At 38.7% G+C, this 18784-nt stretch overlaps 1 protein-coding gene across 4 annotated transcripts in view; it reads right to left on the bottom strand.

The window, feature by feature from the left end:
• AFG2A (AFG2 AAA ATPase homolog A) overlaps nt 1–18784 on the bottom strand; it is a 312752-nt gene that overhangs the window by 153278 nt on the left and 140690 nt on the right. The window contains exon 16 of one of the 4 annotated variants that reach the window (XR_012158550.1): nt 12218–12422. The exons of the other annotated variants lie outside the window; for them this stretch is intronic. The gene's annotated coding sequence lies outside the window, so the exon portion shown is untranslated. The remainder of the gene's footprint in view (nt 1–12217; nt 12423–18784) is intronic. 4 annotated transcript variants of the gene reach the window in all.

The raw sequence follows: 18784 nt of genomic DNA, 5'->3' as shown, positions 1-18784 counted from the left end.
GAATAAAGCGGAGGCAGAATATCCTTCACTCAACAATTTACTTAGGAAACTGTGCACATCAGTATTTATTGGAGATAAACCTTATATAATGTAAGCAGGTATAAAGAAAGGGTGAAAAACCATTCGGCAACATAAAACAAATCGTGGTTATACTCATCCTTCTGACAGAATCAGTTTACTCCTTCAGTGCTACACCTGTGTATAAAGGGAATTATAAAAGCACCCGTTGGTGGATAAACTGTATAGGTTGCATGCTGTCATTTCCCTGGCTTGAACTGTTCCTAATTTAAAAAGGAGAGACCCACATTATACAGCTCTAGTACGAAACTTAGAATGAAATAGAATGAAATAGAATGAAATAGAATGAAACTTAGAATGAAATAGAATGAAAGCACTATTCTATTACCTACCCACTATCCATGAATTTTGGAAAGTATTTCAGTTAGGCAGAGATGTACATGCAACGAGATGCACATGAGACTATATTCCACCTTCATCTATGTATAAACCCCACTGTACACTCATATATGTGCCTAAGTGACACTGAACCACAACAAATAATTTAAAGTTGTTAACACAATTTTCCCCCCATGCAGAGACCCTGCAGGTTATTTCTCTGTAGCATGGCTCATTTGCTGCTTTGAACTAGAGTAAATGGTGGAGTCTTTGTAACTTAAAGTCTTTAAATCAAGATTTGAGGACTACAGTTACTCAGCAAGAGGTTATATGCCTATTGGAGGAGTGGGTGGGTGGATCAGGATCTGTGGCCTACAATGTGCAGGAGATCAGTCTAGAAGATCATGATGGTCCCTTCTGTCCTTCAAGTCTACGAGTCTACTTATATAGGCAAAGTCAAAATCATCCCTGATGTGAAGTTACACCGGAGTGAATTTAACACACAGACTTTCTTTTAAAAAAAGTGACCACAGTAGAAATGTATGTCCCGCACATTAAATTCATGCCCAAGTCTCATTCTTCTTATGTCATATCCCCGAATTTAAAGTGAGTACAAAACAATTATTCTGCAGACCACAATATCACTTCCTGAGAGTAGCAGGAAAAACAAGTAGCATATGAACTTCAAGGAACTTAACACAACCCACTCAAGCAACTAATCCCTCCACTCCTGTGAATATGTGGATGGGTAGGATTCATGGTGGGTGTTAAGAGATTATAAAATGAATCCCTGCATCCCCTCAACACTCTTTTAAAGAAGAGGCAACAGTCCAGCCCTGCTACTTAAAGTGACCAGTCAGACAACCCAATACAAAGGCATGACATGATTCAATTGTGAGGGTCCCTGTAATCCCCATCGGCTAGCCCCAGCAAGAGCACCTCGGTCCCCTCTGTCTGGAATTAGGGTGGTTTCAGCTAGGGTAGACTAGGATAGTACTGTAACAACACTTTTTGCAATTTATTAATAAGGAAAAATGTGAAACATATTCACGAAGAGGAAAACACTGACTGAAATATCAATTCAGTTGCTCCAAAGTGGTGATAGCACATATGCAAAATGAGTGGATACATATGCTCAAACATCTTTACGGACAAAACTGACACAAACAACTCCATCATGCAGTTGTGGGAAAAACAAGTTATGCAAATGAGAACCATAACCTCAACATTTTACTGTTCCAAATATTAATTCTAGGTCCTTTCGGTCATCTCTAATGGAAATTCTGGAATGGATGAAAAATTAGATCTTATGGCACTTCTCTAAAACACCAGTGCTCAAATTTCCTAACTTTGCTGTCTATGGGTAGGCACTTAAATACAAATAAACAATTCAGCATGCCTGCTTCATATCTACCTTTACAAAGGCAGAGAATACTTGCTTTTATACACAGCATTCAAGTCTTATATAGAGAGATTGAACTGGTAAACGTAATATTTATTATTTGTAGTATGGTCTCATCTAGAAGCTCCAAGTGAGATCTTGGACTCACTCCCCACCTTTTTAAACATTTCTCACTAACTGGAAAACTGACATTGAAAAGCATTAATACATAAAATATAATCAGAGAGACAAAGCACATAGTGTTGGCATGAGACATGGCAAAAGCATCATATCTAGGTAATTAGGCTAAATATGCCCTCAGATCAAATCAACAGGCACTAATGTGTCAGAATTTGGCACAATACATTTATAGCGGTCACCTTTTCAAGCTTGCCAATTATTTTAGACAACTAAATTACATTACCAAAGTATTCCCAATTTCCTACAGTTGTTACAAGGAAGTATGAGGAATACTGCAAGTACTGACAAAACTTTATCTATATTCATCTATAAAGACAAAAGAGGCAAGCTTTTATGTTTACCATTATAAATACTGAATGCAAACCAAATCTGAGTTTTAAGAACACCATAAAAACAAAAATGATTTACTTATTTCAAGTTTGATTTTGTCATAAGGTTTTGACTGTGATTTAGACATTGTACTGTAGCTGGAGAATTGTCTTTTTTCATTCTACACCAATGTTAATCCAATAGGACAGAAGGTAATGACAACTACAATCAGGTTTGATAGAAACCAATTTTTAAAAAATATAACTTCAACAGATAATATCAATATTTATCTTTAAATATTTTTTCCAATTATCTCCTTAAATTTTCACTGTTGTGCAAAATTATGTGATGTGAGCGTCCCCCGTCCCCCACCATTTTTAATCAATTTAAATGTTCACAGCTGTGGGAAATCATGGGCGTGGGTCTGACAAAGAGGGATCGGACAATTTTTGAATCTCAATGTCTATTGTCATTAAATAAGTTAAAGCTTTATAAACATTAAAACACAAATTATCAATATCACATGTCAAAACAAAAGTAAATATCCTTAAATCAAACTAAGAAGTTCATAAGCAGCATTTTTCTTAATTTACCAATCCATACATTTAGTTTATTATTGATGGAAATTTTATTTGTATTTCTGGGTGTATGGTGAAATTGACACTGACATTTATTAATAAAAATCTAACCCTTCAAAATCTAACTTCAATATAGTGTATGTATGCTAGTATAAATTTTTATTATCTTTTCCTCAATCCAATCCAATTTAAATTATTATGTATTCCACAAGATATATGTAAAAAGGTCTATCGTCTTCCCTTGATAAACACATTGTCTCATTAACATGTGCATTAAATAAGAATAGACTTTTGTGCATCTTTACAATTTGTATTTTTGGGAAACACTTGCCAAATTAAACAATGTAACTTTACTGTTTGGGTTGGGAGTGGATGGAAAGCTTTGGATGGGCACAAAATGGTTTTTGCAAACAGTTCTACCAGGAAGGATAAGAAAACGGACAAAAGAAATATCTAAGTACAATCCTGTGGGTCTTCTTCCAATTTACAGCAGCCTCAGATCTTATTTTAATAAACGTCATTAGCACAGCCTCTTGATGTATACATGCTCCATGATAAAATGGACAATTAAGCTTTCTATATTAATCAGAGAAATGCTGCAGAGCCACTTCTACCATCACATGCGCTTTCTTGTTTTGTTTTGTTTTTTATTGTTGGTTTTAATTCACTGCATCTGGAAGGAGGAAGTGGAGAGGAAGGGCACAGGGCTGGCAGCATTACTCTGGTTACCAAAGAAACCCATTACTCACTTTAGAAAAGGATCTGGAACACATCAAGAGACAGCTGATGACGTATTAAAAACCAATGATTTGGAGACAACCAGTGATTGGCTTTACACTAGTTGCCAAAACAATATCACTAGTGAGAGGTGAGGAAGCTTGAGGAAGTTCTATTTAAGAGGAGTAACTGTGTAGATCATGGGAGGGGAGTCACAAAGAGTGGAAGTTAAGAGGAAAGAGACCAAACTTCACTGAGAAAGTTGCAGAAAAACAAAGAATAGTCTGACACACACAACAGGAAATGTCAACTGAAGATAAGAAACTTGAGGAAAGGAAAGGATAGAAAAAACACTAGGGGGAAAAAAAGCAACTGGAAAAGAAAGAAACATTGTGGGGACAGAGAGAAGTTCAGAAAAAAAGCAGAGAGACAGAAAAAAACCTATAAGGCTCTGAAGTTGTTGGTCTACTCTAAAATGAAAAGTCATTCCTCCTTCTCCCTGAACTGCTTCCTAGCATGCACAAGCATGATGTTTTACAAAACAGTTTGTCCTGAGATTATTTACTCTCCCAACATCTGTGTGGTTTTACGTCCAACAGGAACAGAGAAGTTGCTTCTATGATCCTGAATTATTTTGTTTTCAGGGTAAAAACATTTATAGTTTTTGAATTTATGATTTATCTTAGTTCACTGATAAAAATAACAAAGAATGTTTTTAATTTAGCATTTCACTCCAAATTAATCTTCTTAATAATCACTTATAAAAATTAAGGTACGGACTGATTAAAAAGGAAGGAGCTGAGGACAGGTCCCTCAGGAATGCCAAATAAAAGGAGACGATGGGGAGTCAACTAAGATGACACTAAAGAAATCAGTGAAGTAGGAAGAGAACAAGAAAAGTACAGAAACAGTGATGCTAAAATGATAAAAAGTGATCAACTGCATCTGAAGGCAGCAGAGAGTTCAAAGAAGAGTAAGATCAGAGTCATTTCCTTCTCACTTAGCTAGAAGGTTGTCAGGTTACCTGAGCAAGTGCAGTTTCATAGGAATGGAAAAGGAGGAAAGATCAGAGAAAAAGTTGGAGAATAACAAGTTAGGTAGTGAGAGTAGGCAGCTTGATCCAGGATTTGGAGACAAAGGGGTCGGCCAATGGGGCACTGGTTTTATAGGCAGAAGAAATAAAGGAAGCATTTTTCAGGACAGAAACACAACAGTGCAGTTGTAATCAGTCAGAAAGGAGCCAAGTTTAAAGATGAGGTAGTGAATGAATGGAAGAGCTAAGAGGGACAAGGATCTGGATCAAGGGATTATAAGCAGACAGAATGGAGATATCAGAGATTGGGATAAAAAAAGAAGGGGTGAAACCGGGGTGGAAGAAAGGGAGAATGGTGTGGAATGATAAGAGATGAGGAAAAATCTTGCTGGACATTGTCTGTTTTATTGTGGATTTTTTTTAAATGGCAATATACTCAGCACAGTAAGAGGTAGAGAGGAGAATCTGAAAAGAGTGCTTGAGAAAAAATGATAGTACAAGAACTGATCAAGGTGGAAAATAAAGTCACTTAAAATAGAAGCAGGAAGAATTAAGGAATGAGAGAATGAATAGAAAGTGGAAGATGTTCTTCAAAAGATGCTCAGTTTCACAAAAAGAGGACGAGAAGTTGCTAGTGTGTGTGTGGGGGCGCGCACTAAGATTAGTGACAGAGGGGAAGGCAGTGCGATGGAAGAGGCAAGTGCAGAAGTAAAGAGTAGAGAAAAAATATTTTTTTTATTAAAGGACATACAGCCAACAACATGAAGAAAGGTCCAGCTGAAAGCAGCAGAGAACTTTAAGAGTTGAATAGAGCGGCAATGCCAAAAGGAATGAGTGACAAGACAAGAGAGTGTTAGCAGAGATGGAAAAGAGGAAGAGACAAAGACAGAGAAAGATTTGAAAGAAAACAGTGCTTGGTAGAGACTAGCTCAAAAGAGTGAAATGGTGAATGAAGAGATTTAATCCAAAGACAGAGATCAAACAAGGTGGTTAAAAAGAAGGACTCACAAGGCAGTGGAATTTTAAACTTGGAAACAGAACAATTGCATTGCATTGTGTGGTTACAGAACAGCCTCAGGTAGCTTAAGCATAATGTATATACTGACCTGTCTTTCAAAACTACAGTAACTGTAATCCAATATTTTTGGTAAAATACCCACTGTTATATCACCACCATAAATGTGACCATTCTTGTTTCTCAAATAATGCTTGTCATTCTCAGCAAGAAGTCCAATTTACTGACATAGCTTATTGAAAAGAAAATAACCCTTAGTATTTGAATGCATGAGAAAAGATAGAGATTATGACAATTATTGAAATATAAATTCAATGCAAAGTTTTTGCTAAATTCCAGCATAACAGTATATGTTCAAATTCATCTTCCACTCTTTGAGATTGCAAATGAGTAGCTGGGGGTAGACTTTGAAGACAGTGGAGTTGTCCAGGAAGAAACCTGGTCTACAGAATCCACATTATTGTGATGCCACACAGATGGAGTTTCAGATCCCAAGCTAAGTTTGCAGGGCTGACAGCTTAAAAAATAAAGCACTTTTTTCACTTGTAAACTGAACATATTTGATATGAAGTTTTTGAGAGGCAAATACAAGACAAATCAGAACTTCCACTGCCCTTAGTGCAGTTATAAGAATTGTTGAAACCATCCAGAGTCAAGTGTAAGATGTATTTCTCCTCTATAGATGATGTATTAGTTATAAATCTGTGACTACCAGTGGATTCTCCTCTTCTAGTTACTATTTAGATTTTATAATCATTTAATGGGAGACTGATAAGTGAAGCGGTTTTTCAAGCTGTTTTTCAGCAATAAATATCAATGATCTATGATCAAAACCAATTTTAATAACAATAGTTCTAACACCTTAACAACCACTAAATGATTTGTGAAATCATTTAGAAAAGAAAGAAAAAACTGTACAAGAGATGACCCTTACTAGACAACGCTTTTCTTCAGAAAGTTCCCCAAAGTATTCCAAAATGTACTGAACATGGTTCTATTCCACATTCTTAGATTGCCCCCCTCTGCCAAGCAATCAATTTTTGCTGGTCATTTTAAAGTAAGTTTTACTGTAGACAAATTTCAATTTTTTTTGATGAACTAGATAAATCAAACATTGGAGGAGGGGAGGAGAGTGCATTATTCCACAGAACAAAATGTTTCTTTTGCTGCAGATACAGTAGTCTTAAGACTCCCAGATTTCTAACCTAATTAGTACCAGACGTGTTTTAAGCTACTTCAGAAGTATTCTTCGGTGTTATTAGTGTATTAAATGATTTATATTTAAGAAAACAAAAAGATAAAATCAAGTCACCAGGTAAGCATGAGGGTAGAAGGTAGTACAGAGTGCTATAGGCAATGAAAAATATGTTTACGAAAGAGTTACAATAAGAAGTTTGTAGTTAAGGCCTAATTAATACTCTTACTTTCTTCTGTGAACTTCACTATAGCACCAAAAACACGTGAATTACAATCTGCAACCATTTGAAAGTTTTAGGTGGGCTTTCATCCTTGCAAGCTGTACTGCAGACACAAAGCCCTTGTGAGGATTTCATTTCACTATGAATTAGTGTCTAACATTGAGAACGCCTTTCATCATCGGCTTGTATTGCCTTCAGGTGTCTATAAATTCCTCTCAGTCTTTCCGTAGCACTTGTCTATCAGACCATGTCATCAGTTTTCCTGCAGGCAAGAAACAGACACACCTCTTCCTGAGACACAGACAACACAACAATTACCACAGCCACTCTTGCATTATCATTTCATATCAGCTCATCACCAACTGATAATCACCAAAGGCTTGCTACAGAAAACATATTTCACTTTCCTGGACCTCTTTGCCTTGTTTTATTGATGCTGGAAACTCTGTGTTCTGGGAGGGTCTCTGACAACAGCAGTAAGTGTCCCAGTCACTCTCGTGTCACCTACTAGACTAGTGCTTATTCATGTCATAAGCATGTCTTACTAACATACAGTAATTTTCTTCTCTGGGAAAGTGATAGAGGTTTTTATGACTTTCTTAGCCGGTAACAAGGATATAAACAAATATTTCAAGTCTTTGTGGGATAGACAGGCAATATTGGCATCTACTTCAATCTCTGTGACTCTTAGGTGCTGCTGCAATACAAACAACAGACCCCTAAAAATATTTCCATTAATAAAATCTTTGTTAGAGTATGAAAATGAAGATCAGAGTTGCTCCAGTAATAATACACAGAACTACTGTCATTTATATATAAAAAACAAATTATTTTGTAAAAGAAAATGGCACACTGAAATACTGTTTCCCCCTTTGAATGTCCAACATTTTAAAACACCCATGTGACCATGCTTGTCCTTCTGGGGACAGGACAACTCAAGAGATTGGTAATAGGATATGGAGCCCTTAACCTCTAAGGTCACTGATCTAAATTTGCCCAGGGTCAGTAGAAATCAAATGTCATCATCATCTGATGGATGTTCAGTTAAATGTGATGGTGCTTGGTTCCCTTACTAGTGGACAGGAATTTACATCATTACTAAAACTATCACTTATAACTGATACAATTGTGAGCTGCCTAACAAGAGATGCAGGATTGAATGAGCCATGTCTACACAGGACAATTTTTCCTGTATAACCTAAAAGCATAAATGTAAACCGATATCGCTATACCAATATAAACCCCCCATGTGGACATTCTTAATCTAATATAAGTGTTGCTTCTTCAGGTTTGCTTACATTGCTCAGAAGAGAGTTTAAGCAAAACCTGCAAAAAAGTTATTCTTGTACTGGAATAAGAGTGTCCCTACAGGGGGTTTGCAAAAAGAAAAGGAGTACTTGTGGCACCTTAGAGACTAACCAATTTATTACAGGGGGTTATTACCGATAAACTTTCCCATGTAGATAAAACCTCAGCCATACTGTCAGCTACTAAAAGTAATCGCTTCCCGTCTAGGCTGAGGAATATAAGCAGGGCAGTGTTAGGAATCCTGTTTTCTGTACACAGAACTAGAGTTCTCAGTGTTGTCATCTTACATCTTAAAGAACTTAAAACTATAACGACTTAAGATTTTTTTTCCATGTGACAATGACAACCATTGCTATGCGTAATAACTATATATTCCTGAATGTCCTCAGGAAAATTCCAGTTACTGCAAGATGCAAAGTATCAATGCCACTAGCAACTATAGTCCTAACAAAGATCGTATACCAACTTATTACATATGATATTGCATTAACATAACACAAGATACAGCTAATTCACATGGTCAGATTCCTTTTTTCCTACATTAAATACAGGACTTACTATAAATGTTCCAGAAGCTTAGCTTTGTCGTTATCTTTAATTATGATAATGTATCCACTGCACAGATGAGTGCCCTACTGTTTTTTCAACTTCAGAGGTTGGCACCCTAGCAACTGTTCAGATCGTTCCACTTTCCCACCCCCAACTGTATGAACAAACTAATGCATACCACCAAATTATCCTTATGAACCCATTCAGCCTTCAAACTGTTAAATCCTACCCAAACGTGTACTTTGCTTCTTTGTCAGCCCTTTGATTTTGTTTCATAGGAAGGAAGGGATGATAAACAAATGACAGCACAAAGCAGGCGAGCTCTGGCAGGCAGTTACAAAGCTATTGACAAAAAAACAGTCTATTCACTGCAAGCGTCCTACTTTTACAATCTCTCTCGCTGATCAGGATGCAGGGGAGAACTAAGTCAATAGTTCCTGATGGAAAAATATCTTGTGGGCGTGTTTGATTTCCAGAGACAATGGTTTGTCAAGCAGTGTTTCTCTCTAAAACACACCCTGAATGAGTTGTACTGGAAAAATGTAGTAATATTGCAATTACAAAAGTGCAACTTAAAAGAAAATTCTGTGAAGTCTGGGACTGTGCTAACTTCCATGAAATTACAGTGGGCTGCTCTGAACAGAACAGTACATGGTGTGGGTTAGGTAAGGAGTAACAAGAAAAGCCACCCACACATTGAGAATGGAATTTGGTAACCACTTCAAATAGAACTTGGTTTGATGCAAGGCTTTAAGTAGGGGTCTGAAGTAGCGGACACTGGTCGTGTTGTGACTATGTAGGAAACACATCAGTATTTCTGAGTACAGAGTAATTCACTCCCTACCTGAGATTTAGAACTGAAGTGAAGAGGCCTTACATTCTTCAATACCCTTCCCAGTAACACTATGTTGCAACTAGCTGTGGTTGTCTTCCATCCCGATATGTGCTACTATAGCCAACAACTATAGAGAAAGGACATGAGGCTAATATTTCTGCTAAAATTGACAGCAGTGAATTAATGTTGACATTTGACTCTCCATTGTTAGGTTTCAGGATTAACATTCAATTGACAATTAACAGTTTAAACCTCTAATATCTATTTTTTGAGCCTGTCTGCGGATTCAGGAAGATATCATTGCACTGGTTTACATTCGGTTCTCATTCTGAAGACAGACATAACTAGAGTTTTAGTATTATAAAAATTAAATCTTAAACCCTGGTGTACAATTATGTTATATATGGGGTCCTGGACTTTCATTTTTAGGCAATTTTTACACTTGGACAAACAAATGTTCTGGATGCACAGTAATCCTTAACAACTAGCAAAGAACATGTCAGCATGCTTGCACTAGAGATTAATTTTGTCCCACTGCATATCCAACAAGAGATATCAAACCTGGAAGGAACCACCTTGCCTTAAATATTAACAGCTTGGTACACCTGCTAAGATAAGGGTAATAAAATCTAATGTTACAGGGTGTAAAATGATCGGTACAGATATCAGAAAGGATTTCTTTCCCATGTTTAGCATTGCACAGTTGGTCAGGTGTGTTATGAGAGGTTTGGCTGAGATCAACAGGACTGTATGACCATAGCTCAAAACATGAAACACGACAGTAAAAGACGTTAGTGGGAATACCTGAAACATTTGCAGTTGCTGTCTACCATATTGTCTTTCTTTAAAGATTTAATTTTTACACACAGATTATAATCAAGCTGTAATTTCCACAATGTAAATGACTGTCAGGAAAACAGACCAAATACAGACTGTTCTATGTATAAAGTAAGAATATGCTTCCCTTTCAGTGATGAATAGATAGCTTTGACAGTTAGACCCAGTGTCTCATAGATTTGCTGGTTTAATATAATAGTTAGCCAAAACCAGGCCTAATCCATCTGAAAAATGGTCTGGAACCCATTGGTTACACTTAGTTTTACAAAGTGCCTGTCAAATCCAAAGAATAGCAAGGCATTATACAATAACGTCACCATCAACTACCCCTGTACTGTATAGGTAACGATAGCAGCTGTTAAGCAGTCAGCAGTAATTCACACACAGCCTTGTTTGTTTTATGGAGGTCTATTTTACTGAAAAAGGGGAAGCTGGTGAGAACGCTGGGCTTATCACCGCTCTTGCCATGGGAGCTTTAACTTCCCCCTGGATCAAGTACAGACAGACATAGATTTTTGGTTTAACATACATCTCATCCAGATTTCTCAGCCTTCCTTTCCACACGTTCCCAGCTCTTCAAATCAGAGTCAACACTGGGAAAGGCGCCCAAGTTCAACTGCCACAAATAGCCACAAACCTCTGGCCTGCTACTGCTACCAACTGAGCTATAAATGAGCAATTGACTATCCTATTTTCTCTTTATTTCCCTCAGGCTTTACCAAAGAGAAAAAGAGACGGAGTTCAACTCTTTACAATGTGGAGAATGTAAAATGGGAAGTAAGCACTCAGGAAATTTGCATTTGAGAACAGAGATGTAAACATTTTTGTTAACTTCTGAGATCCTCCCATGCCACAGGGATGGAGTGAAGCCATTTATAATATGAAATGACATGAAATGTGCTTACATTAAAACTGAAAAGTTTTATATTAGGGTGGACTAAACACACAAAATATGAAAGGAAAAAATACTTAAATTAGCTTCCTGCTTTTGTGCTCGTCATCAATGTATGTGGAAAGGTTGCTGTTATGAGTTCTTTAAGTGGGAAAAAAGAGGATGTTACTGACCTCATAGTAATGAGATGTGACTTGTGTGGTCCCTATCTGTAGTCCACCGTGGGTATGTATGTGCTCCATGCGCCCAGAGAATTTTGGAAGCCATGTCCGCGAGTCCACACATGTGCCCTGGCTCACCTTATGCCTCCAATTAGGAGATAAAGGGTGGGGCAAACCAACTGCCACTCCAGTTCCTACTCCACTGAGAACCAGAGAAGATCCAAAGCAGAGGGAAAGGAGAATGGGTAGTGAAATACAGATAGGGACCACACATCTCAAACAACCTCCCATTACTGTAAGGTAAATAACACTCTACTCGTTTGCTGGAGCCTATGTGTAGTCCACTGTGGGTGACTGACAAGTAGTACCCAAATAGGAGGCAGGTGCAAGGAAGAGCCCAGTACCCAAACGACATACGGAGGGGGGGGGGGCAGTATTCCCCAGGTTGGGGAGACTAACTACAAACCACTAAAACTATCAGATAAAAACTTTAAAACTCTAGAATTAAAAAAACTATTTAGAGATATATAAATATATTTTCATGGATAAAAAAGAAAGCCAAAGCTTTGGACACTGGAGGTTCCGACCTGGACCATGCAGCAGTGAAAAGGAACGGGAGAGACAGTCGGTCCTCTCTGCCCTTTATCTTCTTGGTTGGAGGCATTAAGTGAGCCAGGGCACACGTGCAGACCAATGGAAACAGCTTTCAAAATTCTCTGGCTCTGGGTCCATGGAGCACATGAGTACCCACAGTGGAATACACATAGGGATCAGCACATGAAGAAGATGATGCTGTTTTGAAACAAATAGAAAAGTTGGCATTACAATCAGATTAACAGAGAAACACAGAGCAAATGTGACTTGAGTGATTGAAGCAAGGCACTAGGAGTCAGGACCCCTAGGTTCTATTTCTGGAGCCTCTTAGCAACTCATCTTACGTTTTAAAAATGTGTATTATACGTATCTACCTTACTGGGAGGTCGTAGGATTTAATTTCTATTAGTAAAGCACTTTGGAATGCTCACATGAAAAGCACAACACAAGCAAAGCAATATTGTTCTTAGCAGTATAGACATCTGTAACGTAAAACTAGTTGCAAAAACCTAAAGTGAATGCCAAGATGAATCACTTTACCCTACTGGATTATGGCAATGGAGGTGCAGAGCCATGCCTTAACTTGGTCTCCTGTCCTCCAACTACTCAGCATTAAACACTGAAGAGGTGATAGGATACATACCATTTTAAACCATATTCCTTAGGACACCCTTTACTCTCCTCCACCTATAATGAATGCCCTATGTTGATATTGGAGGGAGGGCTACTGCAAAGAGGCCAGGGATGGTCAGTGGATTCACTAAGGCACTAGAGGGTCACATCCTCAGGAGTGATCTTTTGTCTGCTTACATGTAAAGCTACACATCCATTTGTCACTAATGATATCACTGAATCTTAGCCAGACCCACTTGCTCTCCCTGGCAGATAGCCTCTTGTTTTGAAAAGCTGATACTCCTGGGGGAATTGAGCATCACTACATGTGTGCAGAATTCATGTCTCCTGCAGATTTGCTTCCCCGCAGAAAAATGACTTCGGACGGAGAACCAAAGGGAAGCTGCAAGAGCGGTCATGCACCCCTTCCCAGCAGCACAGGTAGGTTGGTTTGGGAACTGGAGCAGCTGGTTGAGATGTAAATCATGCCAGGCAGTCATGCACGTGAGACACAGAGACACTCTGTCCCTCTCGCTCACTAATGCAGCATGCTCGGCGTCGAGAGGCAGGGCTTCGGGGTGTTTCTGAGGAGGTAGGTGTGGGGCAGGGTCTGTCCTCCCAGGCAGAGCAGAATGTAGCAGCCTGCCTGGTTAGTGAATTGTTCCCATTGTCTTTGTGAATTCCCCCAGGAGTCATAAAGCAGATGTAAAAGTTTTAAGGCTCCTTTACATTGCCAGAGTGGTGTAATAGACAATATGGCCTTATAAATGCTTATGGTGCTTTAGTGATTAAAACTAGTCTAAATTTTTGGACTGAAAAAACTTCCTACCAAAATGTGCTCCATGAACTGTTTGCTACTGACCTTCCTGGAGATGGTCAGCAGCCAGTATAAATTGCGAGTTTGACTCCCCAGGCCTTACTTGCTCTTCAGTTGCCTATTAAGGCTCCATGTTTGTCACAGAGGTCATGGATTCAGTGAATTTCCATGACTTCTGCAGTGGCCTATACAGCTGGTCGGGGAGCTGCCTGAGCAGCTCCGGCACCCTGGGTGAGTCGCACCAGCTGCTTCTGGGGCAGTCTCAGGCCCCCCTGACCCTGAGCAGCAGGAGTTTGGGTGTGAGAGGGCTCAGGGCTGGGGATTGGGGGTGTGGGGTGATGCTTACCTGGTGAGGGGCTCCCCAGAAGGGATACAGAAACTCCCCTCCCTCAGCTCCTAGCTCCATGTGCTGCCCCTGCCCACAGGTGGAGTTAGGAACTGGAGGTTGCCACTTCCCAGAAGCTAGGTAGGGAACCTACCAAAGCCCCGCCAACTCCCTCCCAGCACCTGTAGTGCCCCCCTGGGTTGCCCTACCCCAAGTTTTGGTCAGAGGTATATAGTAAAAGGCATGGACAGGTCATAGGCCATACATTTTTGTTAACTGCCCGTGACCTGTCCATGACTTTTACTAAAAATACCTGTGACTAAAATGTAGCCTTATCTATGATGTAACCCTGAGAATCTGGCTGCATACATTTATTGACTAATAACTAGAAATAAAGGGTCAAACCTAGTTACATTACTGTTAGGAAATGGGGTTTGGGGATTTCCTCCAATGCTCCCCACTCCCCTTCTTCATCCATTTTATTGTAGTTTAAATAAATGACCAAAATAATTGAAACCAAAGTGATGATATTGCGGTATTTTGACAAATAAAATAGGCAGAATTTTAAAATAGTGTGAACAGAATTTTTATTTTTTTTTTTTGTGCAGAATTCCCCCAGTAGTAAGTTGATGATGACCCAGGGTAAAAGCAATTTTCCCTATAGCACACCCTGTGCTTTACTTTCAAAATGATTTTTATATCAGCACCACCAAGAGATTTGGAGTTCAAGCCTCTCAGAATTGTGGAACAATTTCCAAAGGAAACATGTGCTACCAGTGCCCTTGCTACATCTTCGTGGCTTTTTTGTTTCAACAACAATCTGGAAAAAACAAAGTACCTAACTTCCTTCTCAAATAAATTATCTGCTTTTAATCATGTCTAACATATAAAACAGACATTAGAAAGGAGAGTCTGCCCCTTTATAATTATGGAGCTTGACAATTACCTGGTGGTTTAGAGCAGACCTGTTCTCAATGCATCATCCTTTGTCTCTCCCTTGATAATGTAATCTAATCTCCTGGCTTTGCTTTCATCTTGCACCCAATGCTGAACACTTGTTTATAAAACAACAATCTCATTTTAGGTAATGACAGAACAAAGGAAAGGAAGGGAGCTTTAGTAACACTACAGCACTTATCACTTCAAAAGTAACTACACATTGATATAATTTCCATGGCCTGTGTTTTTTAAAAAATTACTATTTTTTTCCTCAATGGGAGACCTGATCGGAAATAACTCTTCTAGTGGACAGGATCACCTGTATGTTTGTCCATCATGGAAGCTATTGAGAATACTGTCAACTGTGGAAGTCAAAACTAATAAGATGGTGCCCAAACACAGAAATACGAAAAATATCACATTCTGAATTAATCTGCAGTACTTCAATCGCATCTCACAGGCTGTGTTATTTAAAGATGCCTTGGGGAAGTTGCACGCTTCAAATTATTGAAGTATGTCAATGGGTTAGTAATGTGTACCAATATTTTTGTTTTATACATGAGATACTTGCTTCTTTTAATGGCATTTTCAGAAATTGTGGCTGGATGTAAGCAGAAGCCTGAAAATTCATAAACACCCATAAATGTACAAGGGAATTTTTTCAGAGTGTAGTGGTTTCTATTTTAGACATTCTGGGCCAGATTACCTGGTCCACTAAAGCCACTTTATTGCCCCTGTGCAGCCCTAACTTTCACCAGGGCCAGGCACTCTAAATCAGAAAGCCACAGCTGGTTCTCTGCAGCCCCTCCTTTGCACTATGTCCAAGTGCAGTTTGGAGGTTGCTAGCAACCAGGGCCTCTTCTCTTTTTAGTCCCAAATTTAAAGTCCCAGTCCCAGTACACAGACTTGCGCTAGCAGGAAGCGAGCTAAAAATAGCAGTGCAGACACTGTGTCCAGTAATCTAAAAACACTAGCATTTTGTGGTCAATTCGCATCAGATTAGAATACAATTCTACCTGGAAATCTAACTGGGGAGAACATAGGGAGTTAATCCCCCCACAAAAAACCAGGTGTTATAATATTTAATTAATCCTTTCACCTCAGTATGATTTCTGAGGTTTCTCTACTGAAGTTATTTGCAGACATTAACAGAGCTGCTGGGGCTCATGAGGATCAGGAAGCAAAGGTATTTACACAGAAGCTTTGCTAGCAGACCAGAGAACTTGTTCCAATTCTCCGTCTAGCTGTAAGGCGAGCTAGGATTAGAGCACAAAGGGAAAGTACCACTCTGCTTGCTCTCTGAGCGTTTTATTGTCGGTATACACTGCAACTCATAAAATGGAAATTTCTGTTCTGTTACTGTCCCGCTTCCCTCAGCCGCATTTTTGAATTAAATTGAAACAATGTATTTTAGTTTAATACCACGTGCTTTAAAGTAAATGGTTAGTTTATCAAGCTCTCTCGTTCTCCTTCTTCCTGTCCTTGAAGTTTCCCATAAATCTCTTGTCTGCCAATTGCATGTAACCATTGGTTAGACCGTGAACCTCCAGACTTGTTTTTGCTCCCTGTTAGTGCACTGAAAATAGCAGCATAGCTGGCAGCTCGGGCGGAACTGTACTTGGGTGCCTAGCCAGAGCAACTGCCCATGCTGTTAGAGCCACAGTGCTATTTTTAGTGCACTCGCTCCAGCAGAGTTAGCAGGTGTCTGTCTACCCACAACAAAAAGCACCTCCAAACTGCTTTGTACTCATATCCTTAATCATGGAGTTAAACGACAGTCCCCAGCCCAGCTGGCTTTGATGCTTGAGGGTTGTCAATGATATTCCTGGATATGAGGAAAAGCCATCACGTCCTACTGCATTACCTCACACACAGTGCTTCTGGCCCAGCACTTCACCACTGTTTGCAGATCCACTGCACGTGCTTCTGCTATTCTGTCAACCCCCCATAGACCTTTGCATCGTAACATATCTAGGAATACTAATTTCCTCTGCAGAGGATTACTGCTGCTTGCCTCCCTCCAGCACTATGGAAACATATTTCTCTTCTTGGATCTGCAGATAAAAACAATTACTTTAAGAAAAGTGTGAACTGCCCCTCCTTCATTTCAATGGGGGCATTGACTCCAAAGCCTAATGATATTAATATCGGGATTGCTAAGTATTCAAAAAACATGAGTTGAGCCATTAGGATGAACTCAATCACATTTTTAAGCTTTCTGCTACAGCCAGGAGGCCTAGAAACTTACTTTAAGAAAAAATCTGAGCTTCTTAATCACAGGACTTAAGGATGGGGCGCTTCAAGAAAAATTGTGAGACCCTCACTAAAATGTAAGAGTTGGCAACATTACCATTGTTCATAATTTCAGGCTTAGCAGAAACATCAAGCTACGTTTTATGTAAAAAAAAATTTGAGATTGTAAAGTAAACTATTACCACTCCCATCCTACCTGACCCCAGTTTCACAATGAATATATAACCACATACATATTCATATACATATTCCACAGTTAGTGTCTGAAGCCAGATCTGTTTGTTGAATTAGGCCCGAAATTTCCATAGTCAAAGTCTACTTAACTAATCAAAGGTTAAAAAAATAATATAAAAAATCATATTTACAGAATGTACTTTTTTCATTTACAGTAAAATTTGTAAAAACTACGGCACTTGAAACAAACAATATTTAAAATAACTTATTACGTTACAGAAATTCCATTTACTAAGCCATTTTAAAAATGTGTAAGTGCACAGAGTAAACTATAAAATTACAAGTGGATTTCTTTAATGTAGATGTTTAACTTAAAAGTTTTTCCGATTCACAGACATAATGCCTCTGGCAATCTTGCAAGAAAGTAGAGCACTTCATTCTTTTCCCCACATTCTGAGAGGAAGTAGTTATGACAGAACAGGTGTGAAGCTCTGAGTCAATAAATACGCACGACTTCCCATGATATAGCTATCACTTAAGCAGACCATTTATATGGTCTTCAACCATGAGGTTATGCTGCAGGTGAAAGAAGCCATGCCACATTCTATCAATCCAGCCACTCCACACAGAAAAATTGTCTCATTGGATTTGTTATATAAAGAGAACATGTACATACTGTCCTGCCACATGCCTTCCCCTTCCATCGTCCTTAGCTTTTGAAAACGAAAACAGTAACTGTGAGATTTTACTAAAATAGAGGATGAATAGAAACTAAGCAAAATAAATGTTTCCTCATGTAATCAGTACGTTAACAGTTTTATTTCCTACCAATAATTTACTGAAGTCAATAAATTGGATGGATTTAGTTTGCTTTTAATAACGCTGGTTTTCCCCATAAACAAAGACATTTTGTTTGTAACACAAAACTGCTATTGGTTCCTAGTGGCATTTGCACCTGAGCTCTGCATCTTTTAGCAGTGAAAATCTCTGCCTGCACCTTAACATTGCTCTTGAAACAGACAATTCTGTAGTTGTGAAGTGCTTTTTTATATCAGTATAGATGCTATCAATATAGTTAAGTATATGGAAGGTATTATTAACATGTTCCCTTCTGCAAAAATCCTTAAATGGATTTATTGAAAGCAAGAAATAAGTGCTAATGATTGGCTGCAAGTCAGTCAGTGATGACCACCTGTACAAGATAAAGTTTTCCAGTAAATCTGCTCCATCAGTTAAAATACTTCTGCATTTGTTTTTCCCCTTGTATATTCATGTATCTAAGGTATGCTGAGAAATTTTAAATCCACTTCTGGGCTTTGGCAAATGTGCGCACATGCTCACTTTTAGTGTCTGTTAGCGACAGAGACATATATGTGGTAGCAGACATAGTGGTCAATGAGAAGACAGTAACTGCACAATGAAGCAAATAAAATAAAATAA

The sequence above is a fragment of the Lepidochelys kempii genome, chromosome 4 (assembly GCF_965140265.1).
Source record: "Lepidochelys kempii isolate rLepKem1 chromosome 4, rLepKem1.hap2, whole genome shotgun sequence".
In the NCBI taxonomy this organism is placed as follows: Eukaryota; Metazoa; Chordata; order Testudines; family Cheloniidae; genus Lepidochelys; species Lepidochelys kempii.
The sequence above is the reverse complement of the archived record's forward strand: the minus strand, read 5'-3'. Positions and strand labels throughout refer to the sequence as shown.